The following is a 27,776-nucleotide window of genomic DNA, read 5'->3' on the forward strand; positions in this document are numbered from 1 at the left end:
GTCTATAAAAAAAAAAATTATTCAACAAATAGTTATTAAATGCCTGTTGTAGGCAGGCATAGTGCTGGACATTGGGTGTACTAAGATGATTCAAATTCTCTTCTGTCTCTGAAGTATCCAGAGGCGAGCATGAGAGACAGACACATACAATGAATGTACACCTTCCATACATCCATCAGCCGGACACAATTCAAAAGAGGCACACCAGTAATAATTCCAGCCTCAGGTAGAAACCCTGGAGTTATTTCCAACCTTTCTCACCCATGCCTTTTGTTTCTTCTGGCGGTTTGCAATGTCATCTCTTCTTTTAATTTTCCGTAATAGCTACAAATCAGGAATATCATTATTTAGTGAGCACACAAATGGCATACTGTTTCCCATTTAAAAATAGTTCACCCCTCCAATGTTAGCTCAATATCTTTATCAGGAATAGGAAACTGCAGGCTAAGAATACATTGATCTAAATATCTACTCAGTTGCTAAAAGGAACACAAATAGATTCATAAGTAATGAGATGATTGACTTTACGCCACTAACAGTAAAGCCTTTTAACTAGAGATTTCCCTGTGATTGTTGTAATTAAGGACACCTTTCTGGGCCTATACTTTTTGGGTGTGGAAGTCACATATGTGCCATGAACTCAGATCAATGGACATTTGCCAACCTCCATCAACACAGCCTTTCTGGGTTTCTTGCTCCAAATACAGCAGATAGGGCCAACTTCTAAAAAAAGGGAACATTCTGTGCTTTTGAAATATGAGTGGATATAAAAGACAGCAGGTGGCTGAACTTGGATGAATGTTCAAATTTTAATTAAACCATCAATGCAATCACTAATGACAGGAATAGAAACAGTTTCTTGAGGGAATAAATGACTTAAGACCAGTGAATGTGAAATAAGTTAACAGATTTTTTTTGAGTCCATGTTAGATAACTCACTTATAGAATCATAAAAATTTAAACCTAAGTCTGTTACCTTCTTCCTGGGCAAGTCTTTCCCCTACTCCTATGTAAGGCTTTTGGGGTGCTGACACAACACTCTTGAGTGTTCCTCTCTTTTATGTCCTCCTCTTGTAGATGGAAGTTGTGTGTAAAAAGGGAGACTGTCCCTGAGTCTTCATGAGAATTTGGTACATGGAGTGAGTAGGCCAGTTTTAAAGGTCTCTGCCGATCCCTTCCGTTATATGACAGTATTTTTCAGGAGCCTGCTACGTATCAGACACTTTCAGGGCTGTAAACACATTATTTCATTTAATCTGCATAACAGACCTCTAAGGTAGGTATTATCATTTTTTAAAAATAATCATCTTACAGGTGAGAAAACTGAGGATCCGTCATATGAAGTACTATGAGCAAGAGCAAAAATACTGTGACACTAGGATTCAGTCTTGCCTTATATGTGTTCAAAACCATTCAGTGTGGAGCTTGAGTTCTTTGAGGGCAAGAAAACAAATTGGTGGAGAGATTGATACTAATCTTTTTCAGCGATGGCTATACATAGAAACAGAATCATGGATAAAATACTTTTTCTTTAGCCTACACAAAGGTTTATCAAATTTGGTATTGTGGACATATAGGGTTGGATAATTCTTTGTTGTGGAGGCTTTCCTGTGCACTGTAGTGTAGCTAGTATCATCACTGGCCTCAACCCACTGGATGCCAGTAGCGCCCCGCAATTGTAGCAGCAAAAAAAATCTACAGACACCGCTAAGTGTCCCTTGTCCCACCTTGAGAACCACTGGTCTACACATAGAATATAAATTTTGTCACATGTGTCTTACAAGGACAGTGTGCTTGCTTGTGTGTGTGTGTGTGTGTGTGAGACAGAGAATGTGTGTTTATTATAGGACTCCCTCCAGCTTGACTGTAATGAATTCCACCTGCAAGTGAAGTGAGAAAAAAAAAAAAAAAAAGACTTAATGAGTTGCTAAAATGTTCTAAAGTTAATATTTAAGTCAAATGCGATCAGCGCTTTCTTGGGAAAAAATGTGAAACTGAAAGACAAAAACAAAAGTCTTTGTGAAGGGGTTTCTAGGCTTTGTGAATCAGGCCCTGGAGTCCCACTCCGTTAAACTTCACAACCCACATTTTCTTAATGGCAACCAGGGAAACTAGGCACTAATACTGCCTCACTGTACACAAAATTCCAGATCTTTTAACAATGCAAAAAGGAGCCATTGTGTGCTTCACACCAGCGTAAATTATACCATAAATATTCATTAAAGCTCAAGGCTGAAAACACATGTTATTTTACAGATGATGAGGCAGAAAGCATCAGAGGGGCTGCTTGGGTGAGGCCAGGGGGACACACTGTACTGAGCAGGAAGTGGAGATGGATTTCCGGAAGTGACTGCAGAGACAGAGGAGTGGGGGGGTAAGGAGCTATATTTATTGAGTTTCTCTATATGAGATGTGCACATAGTAGGCACTCAAGAAATGTTCATCACAGTCCTGCTACATTTTTTTAAAAATGCAGCATTCACTGAGTAATTAATTACTGGTGCTGATGAGACAGACCACTCTACATAAAAAGAAATAGCATTTAGTCCTTGTCTGTACACGTGCTAGGCAATGTTTTTATTTGTTTTGGTTTTGTTTTTTTAGATTATTATATGCTTTATCTCATTTGTGATGATCATAACCCCAAAGTCTGTATAATATTTCCTATTTTTACAGATGAGAAAGGCAAGGCAGAATGACTTGCCCAAGGCCATAAAACTAAGTAAAATGGGCCAAAATTTGAATTCCAAAGTCAATGTTCTTTCAGTTATATTACAGTATAGAGAATATAAAATGTACTATCCTTCATGGTAATTCACCTCAGCTTAATTGATGTTCAAACCTATTTTTTTTGACAGGGAGGACAAGTACTGTGATCTCTAATTGCAGATGAGCAAACTGAGCCTTGTTCCTATTCCACAATCATTACCTTTTTTCCAGGGACATTATTAAGCTTAAAACTAGAAACAAAGAGGATCAACAATATTCCTCAGGCTCAGTTGCCCTGACCACAGTTGCTGGGATCAAATCCTGGCCTCACCACTTTTTATCTGGTGTGAACACACAAGTGACTTACCTATATCTCATTTCTCTTATCTGAAAAATAGTAGTAATAAAAGTGTGAAAATGAAAACTAAATGAGATTATACACATAAAGACTTTAGAGGACTGCAGGACATGTAAGGGATCAATAAATGTAAGTTATTGTTATTATTGCTGTTATTATTATTTCAGCAAACACTGATGTTAGGTTAGTTAGCATAGGAACTTCAACAGCATTTATTGAACAACTATTATATGCTAAGCACTATTTCAGATGCTTGGGTTATATCAGTGAACTAAACAGACAAAGGTGAAGTCATTATTGTCCTTCCTGAACCCCTTACAGTACAGCTCATATACTGATACTGGAGTCTTGCCTGGCTAATCCACAGATGGGTTGTCACTGCCAAATCCTTCCCCCCAGCATTTTCCTTGATCATTCTGTGAAATAGAATTCACATTTTATGGCAAGACAAGAAAAATTTAAACATAGAAAAATTCTTCTTTGACCTCTGGCATCCTCTCTCCCCTGTACTGTGCATTGTGCATCTACATTATACATCAACCAAAACTTCCCCATTGGCAGAAATACCTGCTCAACCATAAAAAGCAACATTCTCCTATAGCATCAACAAGGCAGCTCCTTAAAGATAATATTCCTTCTTGATCCCTTAAGGTGTAACATGGTACTTAGATCTGGATTATGTAAACTGTCAATGATACGTCATTTAATGTACAGCCCTCTGTCTCAAAAAGTTTATATAACTGTGTCTTGACTTCTAACGGGTGGAACAGTTCTCTGAGCTTTCTGAGTTGCTGTTCGCTGGTTATAATCCTCAAATTTGGTTCGAATAAAATTTCCACTTCTTTCATAGATTGACTACTGAGTAATTTTCATCGACAATTCTTTCATCCCTTCTAAGTGTGCCCAGTCTCCACGCAAAGGCAGATGTACAGATGGGATTAAACCAACATACACACACACACACACAGACACACACAAAGACACACACACACGTGTCAATTATTCAATCTATGTAGACACTGAGTTAATATGCTCATGCATTATCTCATTTAATCCATTTAATCCTCATAACAGCCCTGTGAAATACATTCTTTTATAATGGTCACTTAACAGATGTGAAAAATGAGTCTCAGAGAGGCTAAGTCACTTGCTTGAAGTTATCCAGCCAGGGAGTAACTTGTCTGCCACTGGAAATAAGTCATCTGACTCCAGAGCCCTCCCATATGACTTTCTGGTATTTCCTTTCTTACTCTAGTCAGGCACTCCTATATATTCCTTCCACACCCTCTTCTTGGGAAACAGTAATTCTTCAGGAAAGGAAACACATAACTGTATCTTTTCAAAAGTAAGAGAGCCCTCTTTGGAAGGGAAAGCTCAGCCCTTGCCTAAGATCACAATACTAAGAAGTGGAAGAGCCATGATTTGAATCCAGATTTGACACAAAATATTTCCACATGTATTTTCCTCTCTGATCTTTATTAGTGTCAGTGAGAGTTAGGGTCAGAAGGAAAATTTGGGCTGTCCTTTTACAAACAATCCCCACGTGAAGTCTTTTTGATGTTTTCTCTAAATGAGGTTAGACATCCAGATACAGGGATATACTGGACGTATTAAAGGAAAATAACATTTAACTTGTTTTCCACTGTCAAAACACACTGCCTGTGATGTACCATGAACGAGGATTTTCATAAATCCTGTAATTATTCTTGGAATACATTTCTGCTTTATCTTAAATGGGTTCATTCATAAAATGTAAATATTTAAAATACATTACAAATTTTATCACCCTATTTTGACATTTTGAAACTCAAAAATGAAAACAGTTTTCAGAGGACTATTCATTAGTGAGGAACTGGACTGAGGGCTAATTATGAGTTTGTACAAAGTCACAGATCAAGTTGCAGAATGAGGACCAGAGAGGTATTGGGCTGAATTTTGGGAAAAGGATATTGAGGGCAGGTATGACACTTGGAGTCTTAAATTTGGAGGAAAGTGAGAGAAGAGAGTGAGATCCAGTAGCAGCAAGAAAGGAGGAAGGAGAGGAAAAGAGAAGACCCCATGTGGGTAGGGCATTAGAACAGTGAAAGCTAGGGAGAAAAAGGCTTGCGTAGCTGCAAGGTCTGAGAGAGCGAGAAAGAAGGAGAATGAAGGAAAAAAAATCCATAAGCCACGCCAGTGGTTAAATTGAATCTAATTTAATGTCTCTTACAGATGCTAGAAGATTTAGAATGGTAGACTTCTTATTTCCCTTTCTTTTTAATAATATACTGTGCCACTTAGTCTGAATCACATGGGGCCTCTAAATTTTTAAGTGCTGTATAAATAATCTTTGAGCAGAGATGAATTATGAGAAGCAAAGTCAAAGAAGTAATAGATGACCTAAATATATTCAATATCCATTCAGTTCAATCCTAGTCACTAGCATTTATTGACCATACTGTGGGCTAGACACTGTTGCTCATAATACAAAGGTAGAACTCATTTCCTGCCTTCAACAAACTCACAGAGTGTTTTGTTTCATTTTTCTGTAAGATAATTTTTTCTCTTTTATTTTTGGATTTTTTTTAATTGAAGTGTAGTTGATTTACAATGCTGTGTTAGGTTGAGGTGAACAGCAAAGTGATTCAGTTATACACATATATGTGTATATATCTATGTTATTTTTTCAATTATTTTCCATTATAGTTTATTACAAGATATTGAATATAGTTCCCTGTGCTATACAGTAAATCCTTGTTGTTTATCTATTTTATATATGGTAGCGTGCATCTGTTAATCCCATACTCCCAATTTATCCTCCCCCCTTGCCTTTCCCCTTGGTAACCATATATTTGTTTTCTATGTCTGTGACTCTGTTTCTGTTTTGTAAATAAATTCATTTGTATCATTTTTTTAGATTCTACATATAAATGATATCATATGATATTTGTCTTTCTCTGTCTGGCTTACTTCACTTAGTATGATAATCTCTAGGTCCATCCATGTTGCTACAAATGGCATTATTTCATTCCTTTTTATGGCTGAGTGCATACGTATATGTCCATTGTGTATATGTACAACATATTCTTTAACCATTCATCTGTCAGTGGACACTTATGTTGCTTCTATGTCTTGGCTACTGTAAATAGTGCTGCTATGAACACTGGGTGCATGTGTCCTTTCAAATTATAGTTTTCTCTGGATACCATTCACAATTCAAGACAGTAATGTTTATGTTTAAAGGAGGGAGGGAGATGCAAGAGGGAGGAGATATGGGGACATATGTATATGTATAACTGATTTACTTTGTTATAAAGCAGAAACTGACACACCATTGTAAAGCAATTATACTCTAATAAAGATGGTTTAAAAAAATAAATAAAATTATATTAAATATAAAGATGGTGGGGTAATTATCTGTGAGTGATGGCAAAGGCTTCAGAGAAACTGTTAGACTTCAGAGAAGTGTTAGACATTTGCCAAGCAAACAAGCAAGAGAAACATTCATGAAAAAAAATCTGAGCAGATACCCAGAAATGTGAAATAGCATGGAGTATTGGGGGGCATTCTAGTGTATTCTTTCCTATTTGAAGGTGTCCATTAAAATAAGCTGTTTATACATTACAAAATGGGAACTCCAAGGCCCCACCCTCATCGACTGCATCAGGATGTGAATGTGTGTGTTTTGAAGGAGATCTTCCAAACAAATCTGACCAATATACCCCTTTCTGAGAGCCAGTTATTTGAGCTCTCCAGCAGATAGAATGGAAATTGTGGAGCGCGCACAGGAAACAGAAGTTACTGTACAAAAGCAAAATGAACACAGACATTAAATACAGAGATCCTTAGGCTTTTTTTTCTTCTTTGAAAGGATGTAGAAATATAGTTACACTTCCATGTGTGTTACATGTCTTATAGTAATTTTATCTAGAGCTTTAAAGCTTCTAATATAAAGAAATTCCACTAGTAAATACAGTTTTACATTCTTCTCTATTTTGTTAAGGACTGTAATGATATTCTCTGTGGAGCTCATAGCCTCATTTTAACCTTGAAATGGTGCAGTTGTTTTGAAGTGATAATCAGGTATATAAATTACCTCCAAACAATCCCACTAATCTAATTATTCTCCCCACCCTTATAAAGGCTCTCTTACCCTGGCTCTCTCTTTAGTACTATTTGGACAATTAACCTTCAGCCTTATATATTCTTCTTTCAAGTACAGTTTTCTAGGAAAATGGGAGTTAGGGAGAAATTAACAGGATAACTGTTTTTACTTCATTATGTTAGACTGTGGCGAGAATGATAGGAATACATTTTTCATCACCCTTGTTTGGGTGTTCATCATTCTCAAGTTGATGGTGTGTAGAAACTGAAAATAAGGCCCCTGGCTGATGAAGGTGACATCATTTTAATAGATATTAAATGTCATATGCAAAAAGTTGACAAGTCTAATTGAGTTTTCTCTGATATTAATCAAGTTAACTGACAAGGAAAGTTTCTAAGCCTAATGAACATAGGCTGCTGTCCAAACCAGTTACCATCCAATATGTGCAACGATGGACACATCTAATTGTGCTTTATGAGCTGGGCATTTCGGTACTTGGAAAGAAACTTCCGTTGAAAGGAAGACCTTGGAGCCTTGTGTACTGTAGTTCACTACTTAACACATCTTTCTCTGCAAAGAGATAACGAGTTCATAGACAGTAAGGATTGTGTCTCATTATACTCCCTGCAATGCAGGGTCCTCAGGGCCTACATCTGCTTGTCAAAGAGGAGGCCTTCAGGGAAGGGCTGATGAAAGAACAGATAAATGGAAATAAATTTCTTACAGCATTCTCAGGGTTGGAAATTCCTTGTAGCTTACTCTTCTTCAAAATCTTTGTTGACAGCAGCTTCATCCCGGGTGGAAAGAATTTCATTCCTTTGTGTTTCCAGCATACAGATAGGCTTTAAACAAAAGGTCTGTGCTGGGTATCTGTTGCTTGCCCTTGCAGATCTACTTTCTGCTCTGCTGTTTGTCCACTACATCAATGGTCTTACACTCTGGTTTCTGGTTGGTTTAATCAATAGCTGTCCCAGCAGGAGAGGAGACGGATGGAGGGAAGAAAGTAAAGATATGGTACTTATTTCCAGGCTCCCTTCCTGCAGCATCACCTCAGACAGGCTTTTTCCTTCTACTGACATCACTGACCCTCTATGGAAGCCAGCTCTGTAGTTCTCTTTCCTTCCTGCTTCCAGTAACATTTCCCCCCTCCTTACTCCAGGCTTAAGGATTATCTCTCTCACTGTTATTAGCCCTGAGTGGCGGTGCCATCCTGTCCACACCATTTAAAATAGTCTCCTTATTAAACCCACCGTGAATGATATCTAACATGCCATTTGTTTCCTGTCGGGTCTGTGACTGATACAGTAAAATTATCAGATCTGGTGGCTGAAGTGGGATACACACAGGAAGAGATGTGATTATAAGGGAGGAGGCCAGGCAGGGTTAATATACCAATTCCAGAAAGAGACACAGATGGCTTCCACTAGAGCAGAGCTACTGGAGCCAGTTATTCTATTTTTTGCAAGTATATTGTCTCCTCTAGTCTATGAGCAGCTCCTTTTGAGCAAGAACTTTGCATATACACTCTAACCCTACCATACACCCCTCCTTCCTTCATTTCTCCTACTACTCCACTTCCACCCACCCCACCTAGATTGGGGGCTACCTGGCACAAACCCACCCAGAAGAACAATGAAACCATACAGTAATGCAAATTTGGATAACTGATTAATGATTCACTTCCATCCTCTCAACCAGGCTTACCCCAGCCCTATCATTAACCTCGTAATAATACAGTTCTGAATTTTGTGAGGTGGATTTAGGGATGCTGAAGGAACAAAGGGAGAACCGAAGACTGGGAATTGGGTGGAGGTTGTGTGACCTTCAAAAATGTGAAGAAACTGCATCAGCTGGTAAAACAAGCACCTTCATGTTCTTATGAAAAGACTATATTTCACCAGTAGGGAGGCCAGGTGAATTATAGATTAAAACTTATTTTATCAGTGGCTACAACCCAAGGGGAAAACAGCAGGTGTAACCTAATCACTTCATCGGTCCCCTTCACTTTTTAGTTTACAAAATATTTTTTTATACATTTTATCTTATTTGTTCCTAACTTTATGTTTGAGTTCTGTAAGAGAGGAACTAGGACCCAGACCCAGGGCTTCTGACTCCCTGTCTTTCCGAACACCCAGGAGGCCCCTCTTTCCAACTCAAAACATTGCATTCTGCTTTACTAAATTAACAAACTTTAGAAATGGAGGCCCTCAGGGTATCTTCAAGATGGCGGAGGAGTAAGTCATGGAGATCACCTTCCTCCCCACAAATACATCAAAATACATCGACATGTGGAACAACTCCTACAGAACACCTACTGAATGCTGGCAGAGGACCTCAGACTTCCCAAAAGGTAAGAAACTCTCCACGTACCTGGGTAGGGCAAAAGAAAAAAGAAAAAAAACAGAGACAAAAGAATAGGGATGGGACCTGTACCTCTGGGAGGGAGCTGTGAAGGACAAAAAGTCTCCACACTCTAGGAAGCCCCTTCACTGGTGGAGATGGGGGGTAGGCGGGGGGGGGGGGAAGCTTCGGAGCCACAGAGGAGAGCACAGCAACAGGGGTGCAGAGGGCAAAGTGGAAAGATTCCCGCACAGAGAATCGGTGCCGACCAGCACTCACCAGCCTGAGAGGCTTGTCTGTTCACCTGCCAGGGCAGATGGGGGCTGGGAGCTGAGGATGGGGCTTTGGAGGTCAGACCCCAGGGAGACGACTGGAGTTGGCTGCGTGAACACAGCCTGAAGGGGGCTAGTGTGACATAACTAGCTGGGAAGGAATCAGGGGAAAAGTTTGGACCTGCTGAAGAGGCAAGAGACCATTGTTTCAGGGTGCATGAGGAGAGGGGATTCCTTCCCCGTGTGCCCACAGAAGGCAGAGCACCGCCTATGCGAGCTCCAGAGATGGGCGCGAGCTGCAGCTATCAGCTCAGATCCCAGAGAAGGGCATGAAACACTAAGGCTGCTGCCACCAAGAATCCTGTGTGCAAGCACAGGTCACTACACACACCCTCCCTGGGAGCCTGTGCAACACGCCATTGCCAGGGACAACTTGCCCTGGAGAACACAGGCGCGCCCAGGCTGTTGCAATATCACGCTGGCCTCTGCCACCGCAGGCTCACCCTGCATTCCAATTATGACTACTGTACTCCTCCTTCTCCCCCGTCTGAGAGAGAAAGAGAGTCCTAATCAGCTGCTGCTTTAACCCCCTCCTGTCTGGGCAGGGAACAGATGCCTGAGGGCAACCTACACACAGAGGCAGGGCCACAACCAAAGCTGAACCCCAGGAGGTGGGCTAACAAAGAAGAGAAAGGGAAATTTCTCAGTGCAGCCTCAGGAGCAGTGGATTAAATCCCACAACCAACCTGACGAACCCTGCATCTGCGGTATACCTGAATAGACAATGAATGTTCCCAAAACTGAGGCGGTAGACTTTGGGAGCAACTGTAGACTTGGGGTTTGCTGTCTGCGACTGATTGGTTTCCGATTTTTATGTGTAGCTTATTTTAGCTTGTAGTCCTTGTTATCATTGATGGATTTGTTTATTGGTTTGATTGCTCTCTTCTTTTTATTATTATTATATATTTTTAATTTTTATTTTATTATTTTTAAATTTTATTATTATTTTAATTTTATTTATTTTTTTCTTCCTTTTCTTCTGAACCATGTGGCTGACAGGATCTTGGTGCTCCAGCCGGGTGTCAGGCCTGAGCCTCTGAGGTGGGAGAGGGTAGTCCAGGACACTGGACCACCAGAGACCTCCTGGCCCCACATGATATCAATTGGTGAGAGCTCTCCCAGAGATCTTCGTCTCAACGCTAAGACCCAGCTCCACCCAACGGCCAGCAAGCTCCAGTGCTCAACGCTCCATGCCAAACAACTAACACAAAGGTACACAACCCCACCCATTAGCAGAGGGACTGTCTAGAATCATACTAAGTTCACAGATACAACAAAACACACCACCAGATGTGGCCCTGCCCACTGGAAAGACAAGATCCAGTCCCACCCACCAGAACATAGGCACCAGTCCCCTCCACCAGGAAGCCTATACAAACCAGTGAACCAAACTTACCCACTGGGGACAGACAACAAAAACAACAGGAACTAGAAACCTGCAGCCTGCAAAAGGGAGACCCCAAACACAGTAAGTTAAACAAAATGAGAAGACAGAGAAATAGGCAGCAGATGAAGGAGAAGGGTTAAAATGCACCAGACTAAACAAATGAAGAGGAAATAGGCAGTCGACCTGAAAGGGAATTCAGAGTAATGAGAGTAGAGATGATCTAAAATCTTGGAAAGAGAATGGAGAAAATACAAGAAACGTTTAACAAGGACCAAGAAGAACTAAAGAGCAAACAAACAATGATGAACAACACAATAAATGAAATTAACAATTCTCTAGAAGGAATCAATAGCAGAATAACTGAGGCAGAAAAACGGATAAGTGACCTGGAAGATAAAATAGTGGAAATAACTACCGCAGAGCAGAATAAAGAAAAAAGAATGAAAAGAATTGAGGAGAGTCTCCGAGACCTCTGGGACAACATTAAATGCACCAACATTCGAATTATAGGGGTCCCAGAAGAAGAAGAGAAAAAGAAAGGGTCTGAGAAAATATTTGAAGATTGTAGTTGAAAACTTCCCTAATATGGGAAAGGAAATAGTTAATCAAGTCCAGGAAGCACAGACAGTCCCATACAGGATAAATCCAAGGAGAAACATGCCAAGACACATATTAATCAAACTTTCAAAAATTAAATACAAAGAAAAAATATTAAAAGCAGCAAGGGAAAAGCAACAAATAACATACAAGGGAATCCCCATAAGGTTAACAGCTGATTTCTCAGCAGAAATTCTGCAAGCCAGAAGGGAGTGGCAGGACATATTTAAAGTTATGAAAGGGAAAAACCTACAACAAAGTTGACTCTACCCAGCAAGGATCTCATTCAGAGTCAATGGAAAAATTAAAACCTTTACAGAGAAGCAAAAGTTAAGAGAATTCAGCACCACCAAACCAGCTTTACAACAAATGCTAAAGGAACTTCTCTAGGCAGGAAACAAAAGAGTGAAAACATCTACAAAAACAAACCCAAAACAATTAAGAAAATGGGAATAGGAACATACATATTGATAATTACCTTAAATGTAAATGGATTAAATGCTCCAATGAAAAGACATAGACTGGCTGAATGGATACAATAACAAGACCCATATACATGCTGTCTACATGAGAGCCACTTCAGACCTAGGGACACATACAGAGTGAAAGTGAGGGGATGGAAAAAGATATTGCATGCAAATGGAAATCAAAAGAAACCTGGAGTAGCAATTCTCCTATCAGACAAAATAGACTTTAAAACAAAGACTATTACAAGAGACAAAGAAGGACACTACCTAATGATCAAGGGATCAATCCAAGAAGAGGATACAACAATTGCAAATATTTATGCACCCAACATAGGAGCACCTCAATACATAAGGCAAATGCTGACAGCCATAAAAAGGGAAATCCATAGTAACACAATCATAGTGGGGGACTTTAACACCCCACTTTCACCAATGGACAGATCATCCAAAATGAAAATAAATAAGGAAACACAAGCTTTCAATGGCATATTAGACATGAAGGCCTTAATTGATATTTATAAGACATTCCATCCAAAAACAACAGAATACACTTTCTTCTCAAGTGCTCATGGAACATTTTCCAGGAGAGATCACATCTTGGGTCAAAAATCAAGCCTTGGTAAATTTAAGAAAACTGTAATCGTATAAAGTGTCTTTTATGACCACAACCCTATGAGATTAGATATCAATTACAGGAAAAAAACTGTAAAAAATACAAACACATGGAGGCTAAACAACATGCTACTAAATAACCAAGATATCACTGAAGAAATCAAAAAGCAAATCAAAAAATACCTAGAAACAAAAACAATGAAAACATAATGACCCAAAACCTATGGGATACAGCAAAAGCAGTTAAGAGGGAAGTTTATAGCAATACAGTCCTACCTAAGAAACAAGAAAAATCTCAAATAAACAACCTACACCTAAAGCAATTAGAGAAAGAAGAACAAAAAAACCCCAAAGCTAGCAGAAGGAAAGAAATCATAAAGATCAGATCAGAAATAAATGAAAAAGAAATGAAGGAAACAATAGCTAAGATCAATAAAACTAAAAGCTGGTTCATTGAGAAAATAAACAAAATTGATAAACTATTAGTCAGACTTATCAAGAAAAAAAGGGAGAAGACTCAAATCAAAAAAATTAGAAATAAAAAAGGAGAAGTAACAACTGACACTGCAGAAATACAAAAGATCATGAGAGATTACTATAAGCAACTATATGCCAATAAAATGGACAACCTGGAAGAAATGGACAAATTCTTAGAAAAGCACAACCTTCTGAAACTGAACCAGGAAGAAATAGAAAAAATGAACAGACCAATCATGAGCACTGAAATTGAAACTGTGATTAAAAATCTTCCAACAAACAAAAGTCCAGGACCAGACCTCTTCACACGTGAATTCTATCAAACATTTAGAGAAGAGCTAACACCTATCCTTCTCAAACTCTTCCAAAATAGAGCAGAGGGAGGATAACTCCCAAACTCATACTACGAGACCACCATCACCCTGATACCAAAACCAGACAAAGATATCACAAAAAAAGAAAACTACAGGCCAATATCACTGATGAACATGGATGCAAAAATCCTCAACAAAATTCTAGCAAACAGAATCCAACAGCACATTAAAAGCATCATACACCAAGATCAGGTGGGGTTTATCCCAGGAATGCAAGGATTCTTCAATATATGCAAATCAATGTGATACTCCATATTAACAAATCAAAGGATAAAACCATATGATAATCTCAGTAGATGCAAAAAAAGCTTTTGACAATATTCAACACCCAGCTATGATAAAAACTCTCCAGAAAGTAAGCATAGAGCAAACTTACCTCAACATAATAAAGGCCATATATGACAAACCCACAGGAACATCATTCTCAGTGTGAAAAACTGAAACCATTTCCTCCAAGGTCAGGAACAAGACAAGGTTGCCCACCCTCACCACTAGTATTCAACGTAGTTTTGGAAGTTTTAGTCATGGCAATCAAAGAAGAAAAACAAATAAATAAAATCCAAATTGGAAAAGAAGAAGTAAAACTGACACTGTTTTGTATCCTGTTTTGTAGCAGGATACAAAATTAATGCACAAAATCTCTTGCATTCCTATACACTAACAATGAAAAATCTGAAAGAGAAATTAAGGAAACACTCTCATTTACCATTGCAACAAAAAGCATTAAATACCTAGGAGTAAACCTGCCTAAGGAGACAAGAGAACTGTATGCAGAAAACTATAAGACACTGATGAAAGAAATTAAAGAGGATACAAACAGATGGAGAGATATACCATGTTCTTGGATTGGGAGACTCAACATTGTGTAAATGACTATACTACCCAAAGCAATCTACAGATTCAATGCAATCCCTATCAAACTCCCAAAGGCATTTTTCACAGAACTAGAACAAAAACTTTCACAATTTGTATGGCAACACAAAAGACCCCGAATAGCCAAAGCAATCTTGAGAAAGAAAAATGGAGCTGGAGGAATCAGGCTCCCTGACTTCAGACTATACTACAAAGCTACAGTAATCAAGATAGTATGGTACTGGCACAAAAACAGAAATATAGATCAATGGAACAGGATAGAAAGCCCAGAGATAAACCCACGCACATATGGTCAGCTTATCTTTGATAAAGTAGGCAAGAATATACAATGGAGAAAATACAGCCTCTTCAATAAGTGCTGTTGGGAAAACTGGACAGCTACATGTAAAAGAATGAAATTAGAATACTTCCTAACTCCATACACAAAAATAAACTCAAAGTGGATTAAAGACTTAAATGTAAGGCCAGACACTATAAAACTCTGAGGAAAACACAGGCAGAACACTCTTTGACATAAATCACAGCAAGATGTTTTTTGACCTACCTCCTAGAGAACTGGAAATAAAAACATAAATAAACAAATAGGACCTAATGAAACTTAAAAGCTTTTGCACAGCAAAGGAAACCTTAAACAAGACGAAAAGACAACCCTCAGAATGGGAGAAAATATTTGCAAACGAAGCAACAGACAAAGGATTAATCTCTAAAATATACAACCAGCTCATGCAGCTCAATATCAGAAGAACAAACAACCTAATCCAAAAATGGGTGGATGACCTAAATGGACATTTCTCCAAAGAAGATATACAGATTGCCAACAAACAGATGGAAGGGTGCTCAACATCATTAATCATTAGAGAAATGCAAATCAAAACTACAATGAGGTATCACCTCACACCAGTCAGAATGGCCATCATCAAAAAATCTACAAACAATAAATGCTGGAGAGGGTGTGGAGAAAAGAGAACCCTCTTGCACTGTTGGTGGGAATGTAAATTCATACAGCCACTATGGAGCACAGTATGGAGGCCCCTTAAAACGTAAGAATAGAACTATCATATGACCAAGCAATCCCACTACTGGGCATATACCCTGAGAAAACAATAATTCAAAAAGAGTCATGTACCACAATATTCATTGCACCACTATTTACAGTAGCCAGGACATGGAAGCAACCTAAGTGTCCATCAACAGAGGAATGGGTAATGAAGATGTGGCATGCATATATATATATATATATATATATATAAAATAGAACATTATAATATATATAATAGAATATTACTCAGCCATAAAAAGAAATGAAATTGAGTTTTCTGTAGTGAGGTGGATGGACCTAGATTCTGTCATAGAGTGAAGTAAGTCAGAATGAGAAAAACAAAGACTGTATGCTAACACATATATACGGAATCTAAAAAAGAAAAAAAAAAGGTTCTGATGAAGTAGGGACAGGACAGGAATAAAGATGCAGACATAGAGAATGGAGTTGAGGACACGGGGAGGGGGAAGGGTAAGCTGGGACGAAGTGAGAGAGTGGCATGGACTTATATATACTACCAAATGTAAAACAGATAGCTAGTGGGAAGCAGCCGCATAGCACAGGGAGATCAGCTCGGTGCTTTGTGACCACCTAGAGGGGTGGGATAGGGAGGGTGGGAGGGAGGCACAAGAGGGAGGGTATATGGGGATATATGTATACATATAGCTGATTCACTTTGTTATACAGCAGAAAGTGACACAACCATTGTAAAGCAATTATACTCCAGTAAAGATGTTAAAAAAAAATAATGTTGTTTGGAGAGAAAAAAAAAAAAAAAAAAGACATGAAGACCCTTTTGTTGATTGATTAACTATTCACCAGGAAGGCAGGGTGAATTAGTGTCATCATCAAGCCATTATGATAAACAATATATTAACATAACATCAATAGCTCATTTCAGAAAGCTTGTATTTAATAGTCTTGCATTTAACAAGCTTCACTCACTTAAGTTCAATCTTTTTCTTTTCTAGTTCTGGAGAGTGAGAAGTTATCTTTGGCATCCCTGAAAAAAAAATGTTTTCCTTGGGGAAGGAGAGGAAGGGACAGAGACAGAGACCAGATAGGTAGTATCTGCAATATTGCGTGTAGTATTGGTTTATTTATTCATTTTAAGGCTATGAGGATGTGGATAGGACACAGATGGGACCAAATTCTTGCTTCACTGTATACAAGCCGGGTAACTTCTCTGAGACTCAGTTCCCTGATTTGTAAAATGGAAATAATACTGCACCTCTCATAGGGATGCTGTGAAGATTAAACAAAATAACAACTGAAACTTTTAAATTCAATGCTCTGCCTGTGATGCATACTCCAGCTTATACCTTTAAGTACTTTAAGTACCCCAGATGTCTCATACGTCACAATCCTGCCAAATGCATGCACCGTTTCACAAAGGCGCTGAGCTGGGGGAACTCTTCCAGCCTTCCCTGTGAATGCTCAGGACACCCCTTTCTCCTGTTTCAATTCAGTCTCTCCCTAGATCTTGGCTCTTAACCTTGTGTTTTATGGATGAACATCCATCCGATTTAGAATAGATTCTTGCCGTTTTGCTTCCCTGGAAGAGGCCTGCATTTCTCTCTAAGGCTGAGGGCCTGGCTCCTCCTGTTTCCTGCTGCCTCAGGGAGGGAAACATGACTGCACTGTCGACTGTTGGAAACCCAATTCTCCATGACAATTTTCTTTTAGCTGGACTATTCCCTGGAGGTAGGAAGACATGCAGATTCATAACTAATACTTTGTGATGGTTGAATTTGAAAATAGACTTACATTTTAAATTATTGCAAGCCCCTTCTGAAGTTACTTGATACCTTTTTCAATAACATTACCATTTTACTGTCTATGATCTCTTTGACCTCATAATGGTCATCAGTGCTCTCTGAGTGTTCAGAGCTCAGGAAACTTATGGGGTAAGTCGGTCATGGAGGGGAGATAGCGTTGCTGAACTGGGAGCCTTCCAGACATGTATTGAATACCACCCTAGAAGTCATTACTCTTTCTCTTTAGCTCCAAGATACATTTAAAGCTTTTTGGAACGGTCTTAGCTCTACCAAGTGTGATCACTAACTGCACGAGCTTAGTCTAGTTTCTGAGTTTACCAGGGACTCTGTTTTTTTATGTATAAAGTGAGAGAAATAAAATCTACCTCCCAGGTTTGTTGTGAAGACTGAACAAGTCCTTCATTCATATAATAAGGTTTATTGCACCTCTTTTGTATGCCTGACTCTCAGCTCAGTGATGGAAACACAAGGGTGAATGAGACCTGATGCCAGCCTGACAGGATCTTAAAGTCTAGAGTGGGAGAAAGACAGTAACTGGGACCATTGGGAAACCTGGGCTGAGTGATGTGATGAAAGAAGTGTGTTAAGGACGCATAACAAGTTTAGGCTTGGGAAGGTCAGGGAAGGCTTCCTGGAGGAAGAGTCTCCTGAGATGACCCCTGAGCTGATGCACAGAAGTTCTTCAGGCACAGGTGGGCACATGCGTGTTCTGGGGAGTCATAAATGGCCACTCCAAGTGGAGGAAGGAGATTTTGTGAAGGTATGGAGGCCAAAGAGTATGGAAGCTCAATAAAACTGGAAGACCGTTACAGATGTATGATGAGGAGGGCTAGCACTGATAGAGTTAAAGGAGGGGTGGGAAGGGGGAGGCACGTTCTGTCCATCCTTACACCTGCTGGCTTGATTTAGACCCTGTTTCTCTTAATAGGGGTTTGGGATTATCTTCTGAGGGTCTTCTGGTTTCTAAGCTTGACCTTTCCATACTTCTGGGAGAATGATTATCATAAATTTGATGGTGTGGATCTGCTATTAGAACCCTTTACTGATAATCTTTCATTTCAGGAGCTCCCCTGTAAAGCTGCCCCTGGAAATGTTTGCCCTGGAAAATGCTCTGGGGTTGGGAGTGGAGGGGGTGGGGGTGGGGTGGGGGGCACAAAGGCTTCCGTGGGGAACATGTCTGGGAAGCACTCCATTTTATTCCTTCCTTTTGGAACACATATCAGGGCCTTAAAAGATCTGAGAAGTCCTGCAGTTAAATAAATATTTTGGTTTAACCTCAAATTTCATACTGTTATTTTAATCAATGAATTTGTTGTGTCCTTTCTTTCTTTTCTTCCCCCATATTTTCATGCGCGGGCAGGAGTCATTCACAGAGCCCAGCATGGGAAATGCTGGGATATGGGATTTAGTGAATTAAGTACAAACTTCTGAAGAAAGACAAACATTTATGACCCAGCTCCTCATTTCTTCAGCCTTATCTTCCATATCTTTCTTTTTCAGCCTATTTCTAATCTCATTGAATGACTTGAGGTTCCCTAAATTTATGATGCTGTTCTGAGGATCTGAGGTGCCTCCTGAGAAAGAGCTTAGCTGTAAGGGAGAAGGATCCAGATGCAATGAACCTGACTCAGGATCAAGACTTTGGAGGGAGGCAGAAGCTGTGAGTGTAGCTGCCATTAGACGCCATTTCTGTCTAGCCCAACAGATAAATACCAACAGATTCTGGTGTCAGCCTGCCAGCCAGGAGTGGAATTCATGTGCTAACTCTGTTTGCTCAATTATTTATCTCTCTAAGCCCAGTTTCCTCAGCTATAAATGTGGAATAACAATAATTCCTGCCTTCAGGGCTACTGAGGGGATTAAATATAACTAATAAGAACCTACTGTATAGCACAGTGATCTCTACTCAATACTCTGTAATGACCTATATGGGGAAAGAATCTAAAAAAAAGTGGAGATATATATATATACACAACTGACTCACTTTGTTGTACAGCAGAAAGTAACACAGCACTGTAAATAAACTAGGCGCTAATAAAAATTAATTTTAAAAAATGCCTAGTACACTAGTTGGTGTACAGTAAGCACTCAATGAATCTAGCTATTATCATTTATGAGTAATTATTACTAATTGATTAACAATAATGTTAATAATAGCTAACATAAATATAGTGCTTACTTACTATGTGTCTGCACTGTTCTGAGCACTGTGCACATAGGCATTCATTTAATCTTCACCACAACACTATGAAGTTGGAATTACTATTATCCCTATTGTACAGAGAAATGAATAATTTGAGAAGTCATACAACTAGCAAGTGGGAGAGCCAGGATTTGATCCTAGGAAGTTTGACTCCAACGCTATACTCTGAACTACTACCCTAAACTATAATAAGCAAACTAATGAAAGAGCTGTTTCACAAAAAATGTTGTAAGTGGTTTGAGGGCACACAGAAGCATTCCTGTTTCAGGCTCTTGATTGTAGAAGGGAACCCAAAGAAAAAGAGAATGTCAAGTTCCCTCATTCTGCTAGCTACCCCTGTGCAGTTTTGGACATCAGCAGCAATACTAAGTAAAGAATAGCAATGGGCAGCTAGATCAGAATTGCTCAACAGCACACGGGGGTACAGCCTAGAAATTTCCAGAAATACCTGTAAGGGTTTTGTGGGAAACGGGAGGTTCTAGGACAGCAGATTGGGACAAACACACCGGTGGCACTTAAGCTACTGCACTTACTGCAACCTCACCTGTACCCCTGAGTAGATGGTCTGGCTTGCTTCAGCCTTCCTGGTTCTGTGGACACCATCTTGATTTGCTAGTGAGTCTTCCTGGGGTGAGTGCTCCAAGGGAAACAGCCGGGGTGGATCCTTTCGCTTGCCCCCTCAGGTCTTACTGCTTTTGGTCCTAACCAAAAGGGCTCTTCAATAATTGCATTTTAAATTAAATTATATTGAAAAACCAAAAATAAGTCCAAGTTGATAACTGAAATGTTCATAATAATTGGCCACCTCATACCATGGGGATCTTATTTGATCTTATAAAAACCAGTCATGGAATAATATACTTTGCTTCCAAAATAATTGTATGCAGTTTGGAAGTGACAAAAGCCAACTTGCAAAGTACAAGTGGTTTGAAATAATGTTCATCTTTCAGCCTTTTATTAAGTTGGCAATGTAATTGCAAATTTTTTTTTTTTTAATACAATGCTTCTTCTCTTTAAAGCTAAGAGAAATGGTGAAATCGCTGGATCTCTTTGAAAGCGGCAAAAGCCAAGTACTGGGCCTTATAGGCTTGGAGAGAAATGAAATAACGACTCTATTTTGGACAAGTTTTGGCCTAAATATCTTTGCTCCTGCTAAGTTCTCTCTGATTTATGACTTGGTTTTGGCTAACTAAGAAAGCAGTCTGGGCAGGGAAGACCCCACCCCCACCCCACTAATGGGATTTGAACGCCACCTTCCAGCTATCCACCTCTAACCAGTGGGGTGACCTTGTTGGAATGAGCCATCAAGAACATCCTGTGACCTGACTATGTGCAAACACCACATTCTAGGCACTGTGGATACGGCCATGGACACAGCTGGCCTGGTCTGGTCCCTGCCCTCCTGGAGTTCATCCTTTACTGGACTACGGCTCACCAGTTGACCTCTCTTAAGTCTCACTCTACTTTTCAGGAAAACGAGTGCAACTCTAATATTTGAGTAAGTGGAAGGAACCTAGCAGAGCACACATCACGCTATATGTGAACTCCCTTTCTTCTTTTATTTTTTACTTTTTTATTTTATATTGGGGTATAGTTGATTTACAATGCTGTGTTAGTTTCAGGTGTACAGCAAAGTGGTTCAGTTATACACATACATATATCCATTCTTTCCCTTTCCATCTTCCTTTCTTTTCCATTCTTCCCATTCCATTCTTCCATCCATTTGGCCTTATGTCTGGGACCCTGGTCCTTCCTCTTCAGTCTCTTAGGCCCTGGTTCATCTCCACACATGATCCCTTACGCACATCCGGATCCAGATTTTTAGTCTATCCCTAGGCCTACATTTCTCCTGACCAAAATGTCTCCCTGGAGCCAGCCTCCCTCAGTGGTGCAGTCTGCTCACAAGTTATCCTTTGCTGACTCACTTTGGGCTCCTGGCTTTTCTTCCAAGACAAATCCCAGCTTCTCTCACCCACCTTGGGCCCACACTTTCCCTGGATCTCTCTCCCCCATGCCCCCTGAAAAATCCTGACACAAGGGCTGCTTTTCTAAAAGCCTAAAACTGAACAACTTCATCTTCCTCCTTTTATCTGTGGCTGGAATGACTTGCCCCTCAGGTGTCTCACTTTTACACTTGAGTCTCAGAGGGCCCTCAATTCCTCAAGTCTCCAAAAATTTCAGACCATGAGGAGAGAAGTGCCTGTAGATAGAAGTATTTTGCGCTGAATCATGAAGGATGGGAATCCTAGGAAGGAGTTCAGTGGTTAGTTAGGAAAACCACAGAGTGGCATTGAGGCTCAATGAAACTATTTGGGTCTATAAAATTGCCCAGCAAATTTCAGAGAATAAAGGATTCCAGATGAAATGTGTGGTGATTAATGGTCTGGAGCTGGGGCAGGGTCTCAAACTCCAAAGCACACTTCGTAGGAAAGGGGGAGAACTGGGGTCTCTGTGTTCAGTTACAAGAGTAGAAATGACTTGTTTTAATACTCTATGCTATGGTCATTCATTCATTCATTCATTCACCGTCAGCAAATATTTATTCAGTTTCTACTCTACTTGCTGTGGCCTCGACAGAGCTCTGGGCACGCAGACCTAGCCCTAGCCCTCATGGATCTCACATCCAAGTCAGGGAAACAGACGACACCCATGTGAACAAAAATACAGGATACAGTTAGTGAGACATAATGGAATAGTGACCAAGGGGTGCTGTTTGAACCAGGATGAGCAGGAAAACATGGCTTACTTATTTCCTGCCAGGCACCTGGCATTAGGCTAGAGGAGGATTTTTCAGCCTCCACACTACTGACATTTGGGCTAGACAATTCCTTGCTGTGGGAGACTGTTCTCCGTATGGTAGAATGCTTATCAACACTCTAGATGCCAGGAGGTCCCTCCACCCACAATGGTGACAATCAAAAAGTCTCCATACGTTGACAAATGTTCCCTGAGCACTGTGGATACTAATGGATTTTTGGCTAATTTCTTTCCTCACATCATTCCAAACAGGAAGCGCCAAATGCAGAAGGAGGATGTCCTTTTGGCTCAATCATCATAATGAGATTCCATCATATCTGGTCCCAGAGGAGGAAAAGAAAAGCCTAAGCTGGAAGAACTCAGGTATAAATCACACAGATAAAGGGTGCTCCCATCCTTTGATCAGAAGGAAGTCAGAACAAAATAATGGAATGACAATGGGTTTCCCATGGTGAGAGAGCAGGAACTCCACATACTACCTGTGTGACTACTGGCAGGTTACTAAGCCCTGCTGCTCCTCAATTTCCTTATTTTAAATGGTCTTATGTTGTCCTTCTCACAGGTCATGATTGCAGAAGCCTTTGCTGTGAGGCTTAAATGAGGTGACATCTGTAAAGCACCTGGACCTTAGTAGGTGCTCAATAAATCATAGTTTTTATGATGGTTACTGTCATTTTGTCAGTAACTTGGGGTCTATATTTAAATCTGTTCTCTAGTTTGAGCTCAGTCTGAAAGCTGTTTTGTTTCAGGATTAACAAAATGAAGTTGTTTAATTATTTTCATTTATACATTTGACACTTTTTTCTCAACTAGCTTAAAATCTCCAGTAATACTTAGCACCCCCAGCTTTTAAGAAGAGGTCCTGATTTTCCCCTACCTCTGGGCACTGTGAATCCTAATGGCTTTTTGGAGTCTGTGGCTCGGGGAAAACCACAGGTTCAAATCATAGGCTGAGGTGGGTGGATTCCAGTGTAGTCAACAGACCTTAGGTGAGCTGTCTGAAGTTTTGGGCCCTCAGCTTATGTAGAGTAGAGTGAAATTCAAGTTTAGCCTCGTGGAGTAGATCCTGGATTTAGTTCAGGAAGCCCTGGGCTCAAGTCCTAACACTGCTGTTTACTCTCCAAGTTGCCCTGTGCAAGTTACTCTACTCCCAGGGCTCAGTGTCCTTGTCAGGAAAATGGGCATGATGATGATGACTCTCATCGCATGCTTTGGACTTGGCAAAATCCAATAACTGATACACTGGTCCCCCTAGAATACCGTGTACCTTCATTTGCTGTTTTAGTGCCGTCGAGACTTTGTAGTACCACAGTGTTTTGTAAAACAAGATGGGAGCAAAAGGAAATGTTACAAAACACAGGAAACTGTTTGTTGATTTCTGATGACCATAACTGCATTCTGAGAATTCAGCTGACTCTTAAGAAGGGGCCTCCCAGAGGAACAGTAACCCAGCTGGCAGAGGGAACATCAATGCTTGATAAAATCACTCCTACAGAGCCTTCATAAATGCTAAGAATTTCTATGTTAGAATCCTAGACAGATAAACCTCAAGTACTCTTAGACATCACCCATTCCTTTGATGTGCAAATGCTTTTAGCAGTAGAGCCTTGAATGCTCCATATGTAAAGCTGAGACTGAAGCAAAGAGGTGGAGGGTGGAGATGCCAATCAGGCGAAGAAAGTAAGACCCAGGTAGTTTGCACATTAAGTCAAAGGCAAAGCACAGGATAACATCTGCTTTAATTTTGATGGGCCAGGCTCTCTCCCACGTTCTTCAAATGGGTGATTTTGCATCCCAGCGGGGGGATTAACCCTCACTGAAAAACTCTAGCAAGTAGCAACTCCCACCACCACTATCCTTGCAGAAGGATGGAGACTGGGGAGAATCTTAAGTGAATTCCTTTTGCATGCCTCACTTAACTTCAGTATATCTCACTCTGGAAGTAGGAGAAAGCCTTCTCAATTTCCTTCAAGTACCCTCTCCATGTACAAATACCCCTCCTTTTCACCAGGGCACTTGAGCTTTGAGAAAAGGGAAAAAATCTATTGAATTCATTTTTCACACCCATCCTCTTCTTGAACCATCTTTCCTCACTTAAGCATCTGTCTGGGAGACCCAGAGATGTCTTTCTGAATAAAGTGCTCAGCAATGGTCCCTCAAAGAGTGAGCATTTGCTAATGCCCATCACCCCACAAGTGTCTCCTCTTCTCTGAATTCTGAGTACTGCTGCAAATGCTTGCTAAATAAGTGCGAATAAGATAATGACCTACTTCTATTTCCCAAAAGGCTTGATGGCAGGTGGAGTTAGTAAGACAGAGCTCTTGCATTTAATAATAACTCTGTAAACATAGTTTTGTCCTGTTTAGATGCAGTAACAAATAGTTTCCAGTTCTCATACAAATGTTATCAAGAGGATGTTAATTGACATGAGACTGTCTTGTCACTTACAGTCCTGGTAGCAAAATTTTAAAGTAACCAGTTGAAGCAAGCACAATTTCAAGAAGAAAAGAATAACACTAAGGGTGTCATTTGAATTGGGGGTTCCCGGGAACTGAGATGTCGTCCAAATACTCACAGACAAGGTGAGACATCACCTTTGTGAAGATAACGATGCTGTCTGATCCTCATCTAGCTGCCTCCTTCTCGGAATCAAGGCGCCATCTCTATGTCACCTTGCTAACCCTGCCTCAGCAGAGACTGTCAGCTGAGCTGTAATTCAGAAATGTCCCCGAGGTGAGGGTGAAAGGAAGACCTGCTTATCCGACTGAAGAATCATGGGATTTCTTTTTTTGAATTTTTGGTCCTTTGTCAAAGGAAGGGGTTTAGAATAATTTTCTGAATCTTTCCCCGGAGTCTTTCTCCCCTGATCTCTGGATCTAATCTGTATTTCAGAGCATCAGAATGTCACAGCCAAATCTAATTCATCTCCTCATTTTAAAGATAGGAAAATTGAGGTCAAGCCCAGGTGAGTGTCTTGAACCTGGTCAAACTACAAGTTAATGGTTACTTAAAGCTGGAATAAGAACTGGTCTCGCTGCTGTCTTTCCAATGCTCCTTTAGCAAGACTGCATTTCATCCTGTATTCTAGAATGCATGGCTTCTCTGTGATCTCTTCATTCTCTGGGGTGCTCATATATAGCCACTGATAGTGTCTGGCTTAATACAGAGAAGTGAGTCTTGTGGTGGGGACAGGGGGCCGGGCCATTACCTATATACCTTAAAACAAAGGCTGATGTGAGTGAGATAGAGGAGAATCCAGCAGGCTAGTCATAGCGATTGCTTTAGAAGATTACCCCACATTTTTTATTTTTGTTTTAATATTATGGGTTCCAGCAATAAGATACATTCATACTCTTTTATCAGCTGAATTATTTAGAAACAACCATAAGTTTCTCACCTAATACACTGGATGATTCATGTGGACCCTATGCTAAAATGATATAAATTATGTAGCATTTTTGCTCTACCCCAGATTTGAAATGCAGTCATTTTTTCTACTTGTTTTGTTGTCGTTATTGGTGTTGCTGTTATTGTTGTTGTTAGCTTTCTTTATTTTTTTTTTTATCCATGAATGTTCCTGATGGGTACATAGCAGGGCTCAGTGAATATCTGTGGAATCAATCAATCAATGGAAGACATACCTGACAATCTTTGCAATGGGCGTGAGCCTGAGATGGCAAAGTAAATAGATAAGGGGAGGAGAGGTCAATTGAAATTGTAAGTGGGAGGTGGGGAGGAGACATATTTGATGATGGAAAGGCAATAGAGTTGGAAGTTGAGGGCTGTGGCTCTAGACTCCAGCTGCACTGTCTCAAATCCTTGTCTAACTCACTCGTAGCCACGTGACCCCAGACAAGTCAGTTATTACCACTGAGCTTGTTTATACAGCTCCAAAAAGCAGAGAATATAATACTAACTGTATAGAGCTGTATGAGGACTTTACCAAACACTTAAGTGTGCAAAACACTTATTACAGTGCCAGGCACAGAGTAAGAGGTCTAGTAAATATTATCATTTATTAATCATTAGTAATCAAAATATGCAGAAAATACCTCAATTCACTTATTTATCCCCCTGCCAAATAAACAAAACATTAAACTAGTGACTTTGCTTAGACCAAGACCCAACTAACATCACTTTGGAAGATGTGGATAAATTACACATAGATTAAGGACACATGAGTATGTGTGGAAGGACAGTTAGAATGGCTGTTAATTTTAATAACTAGAGTCCAACGGGCTGACGTATAGTACGCTGTTTGAGAAAAATAGAGTAGGCTATTTAAACTCCCCACTTTACAGATGAAAACGCTGAGGCTCAATTTTACAAGAATCTGCAGGTATCCATGACCCTGTACTTCCCCATGGGGTCTCTCACTCTACCATGCTGCCTCCTCTCAGACAGAATACGGGAGGAGGAGAGATGAGAACCAGGTGAGAGGCAGCTTAAAGACGGAGATGAGGGAAACTGAGGGGATAGGATTCGAAGAGCCCCATCTCCTCAGAAGTGAGAGGAAGCCATCTGCTCAGAGTAGATGCTCAAAATAAGGGATTGGCTGGTCAGGAGTGGGACAGAAGAAAGGAGTGGAAATTATAACAGAGAATATGTGCGGAAGTTAAAATGAGGGATGGCCAGTCTTATCTGGAACTTTCTTTGTAATCTCTTCAGAGGCTGTTTTTTAAATTATTTTAAAAATTATTTATTTATTTATGCTGAAATAGCACCACTTCTCATGAGAAGGGCACTTTTTCCAGGGTTCTCCCAAGAGGAGTCACTCTAATGTGAGTAAGTAAAGGTCCTGGCTTAGTAATGGGTGAGCTCCCTAAATTCTAAGAACCAGAGAGGCAGACACCTCGCAGGCCTGACCTCTTAGCAGGGGGAAGACTGCAAGCCCGTGGGTGGACTTCCCCAGCAGGCCTCACCCATATCCTGAACTGTGGCCCTTGTCTGGTCAAAATCCTTTGCTGAAGTTATCTTTGCTCAGGCATCTGCATCTTTCTCTCCTTGAGTTTTGAAAGTTGGAAGAAAATCATTTTGATGTCCATCCACATATTCCTTCATTCATTTATTCAAGTATTTATTTGGTATTGATTCTTTTTTTTTTCCGTAGAGATCATTTATTTATTCATTCGTTCATTTTTTCTATCATCATCATCATCATCTATTTATTTGTTTGTTTGTTTTTTTTTTTGCGGTACGCGGGCCTCTCACTGTTGTGGCCTCTCCCGTTGCGGAGCACAGGCTCCGGACGCGCAGGCTCAGTGGCCATGGCTCATGGGCCCAGCTGCTCCACGGCACGTGGGATCCTCCCGGACCAGGGCACGAACCTGTGTCCCCTGCATTGGCAGGTGGACTCTCAACCACTGCGCCACCAGGGAAGCCCTATTTG

At 40.3% G+C, this 27,776-nt stretch overlaps 1 long non-coding RNA gene across 1 annotated transcript in view; it reads right to left on the reverse strand.

Moving 5' to 3' along the window:
- Positions 1–27,776, reverse strand: part of LOC132597763 (uncharacterized) — a 2,174,902-nt gene that overhangs the window by 576,000 nt on the left and 1,571,126 nt on the right. The window lies entirely within an intron of this gene.

Source organism: Globicephala melas, chromosome 8 (assembly GCF_963455315.2).
Source record: "Globicephala melas chromosome 8, mGloMel1.2, whole genome shotgun sequence".
NCBI classification, from domain to species: Eukaryota; Metazoa; Chordata; class Mammalia; order Artiodactyla; family Delphinidae; genus Globicephala; species Globicephala melas.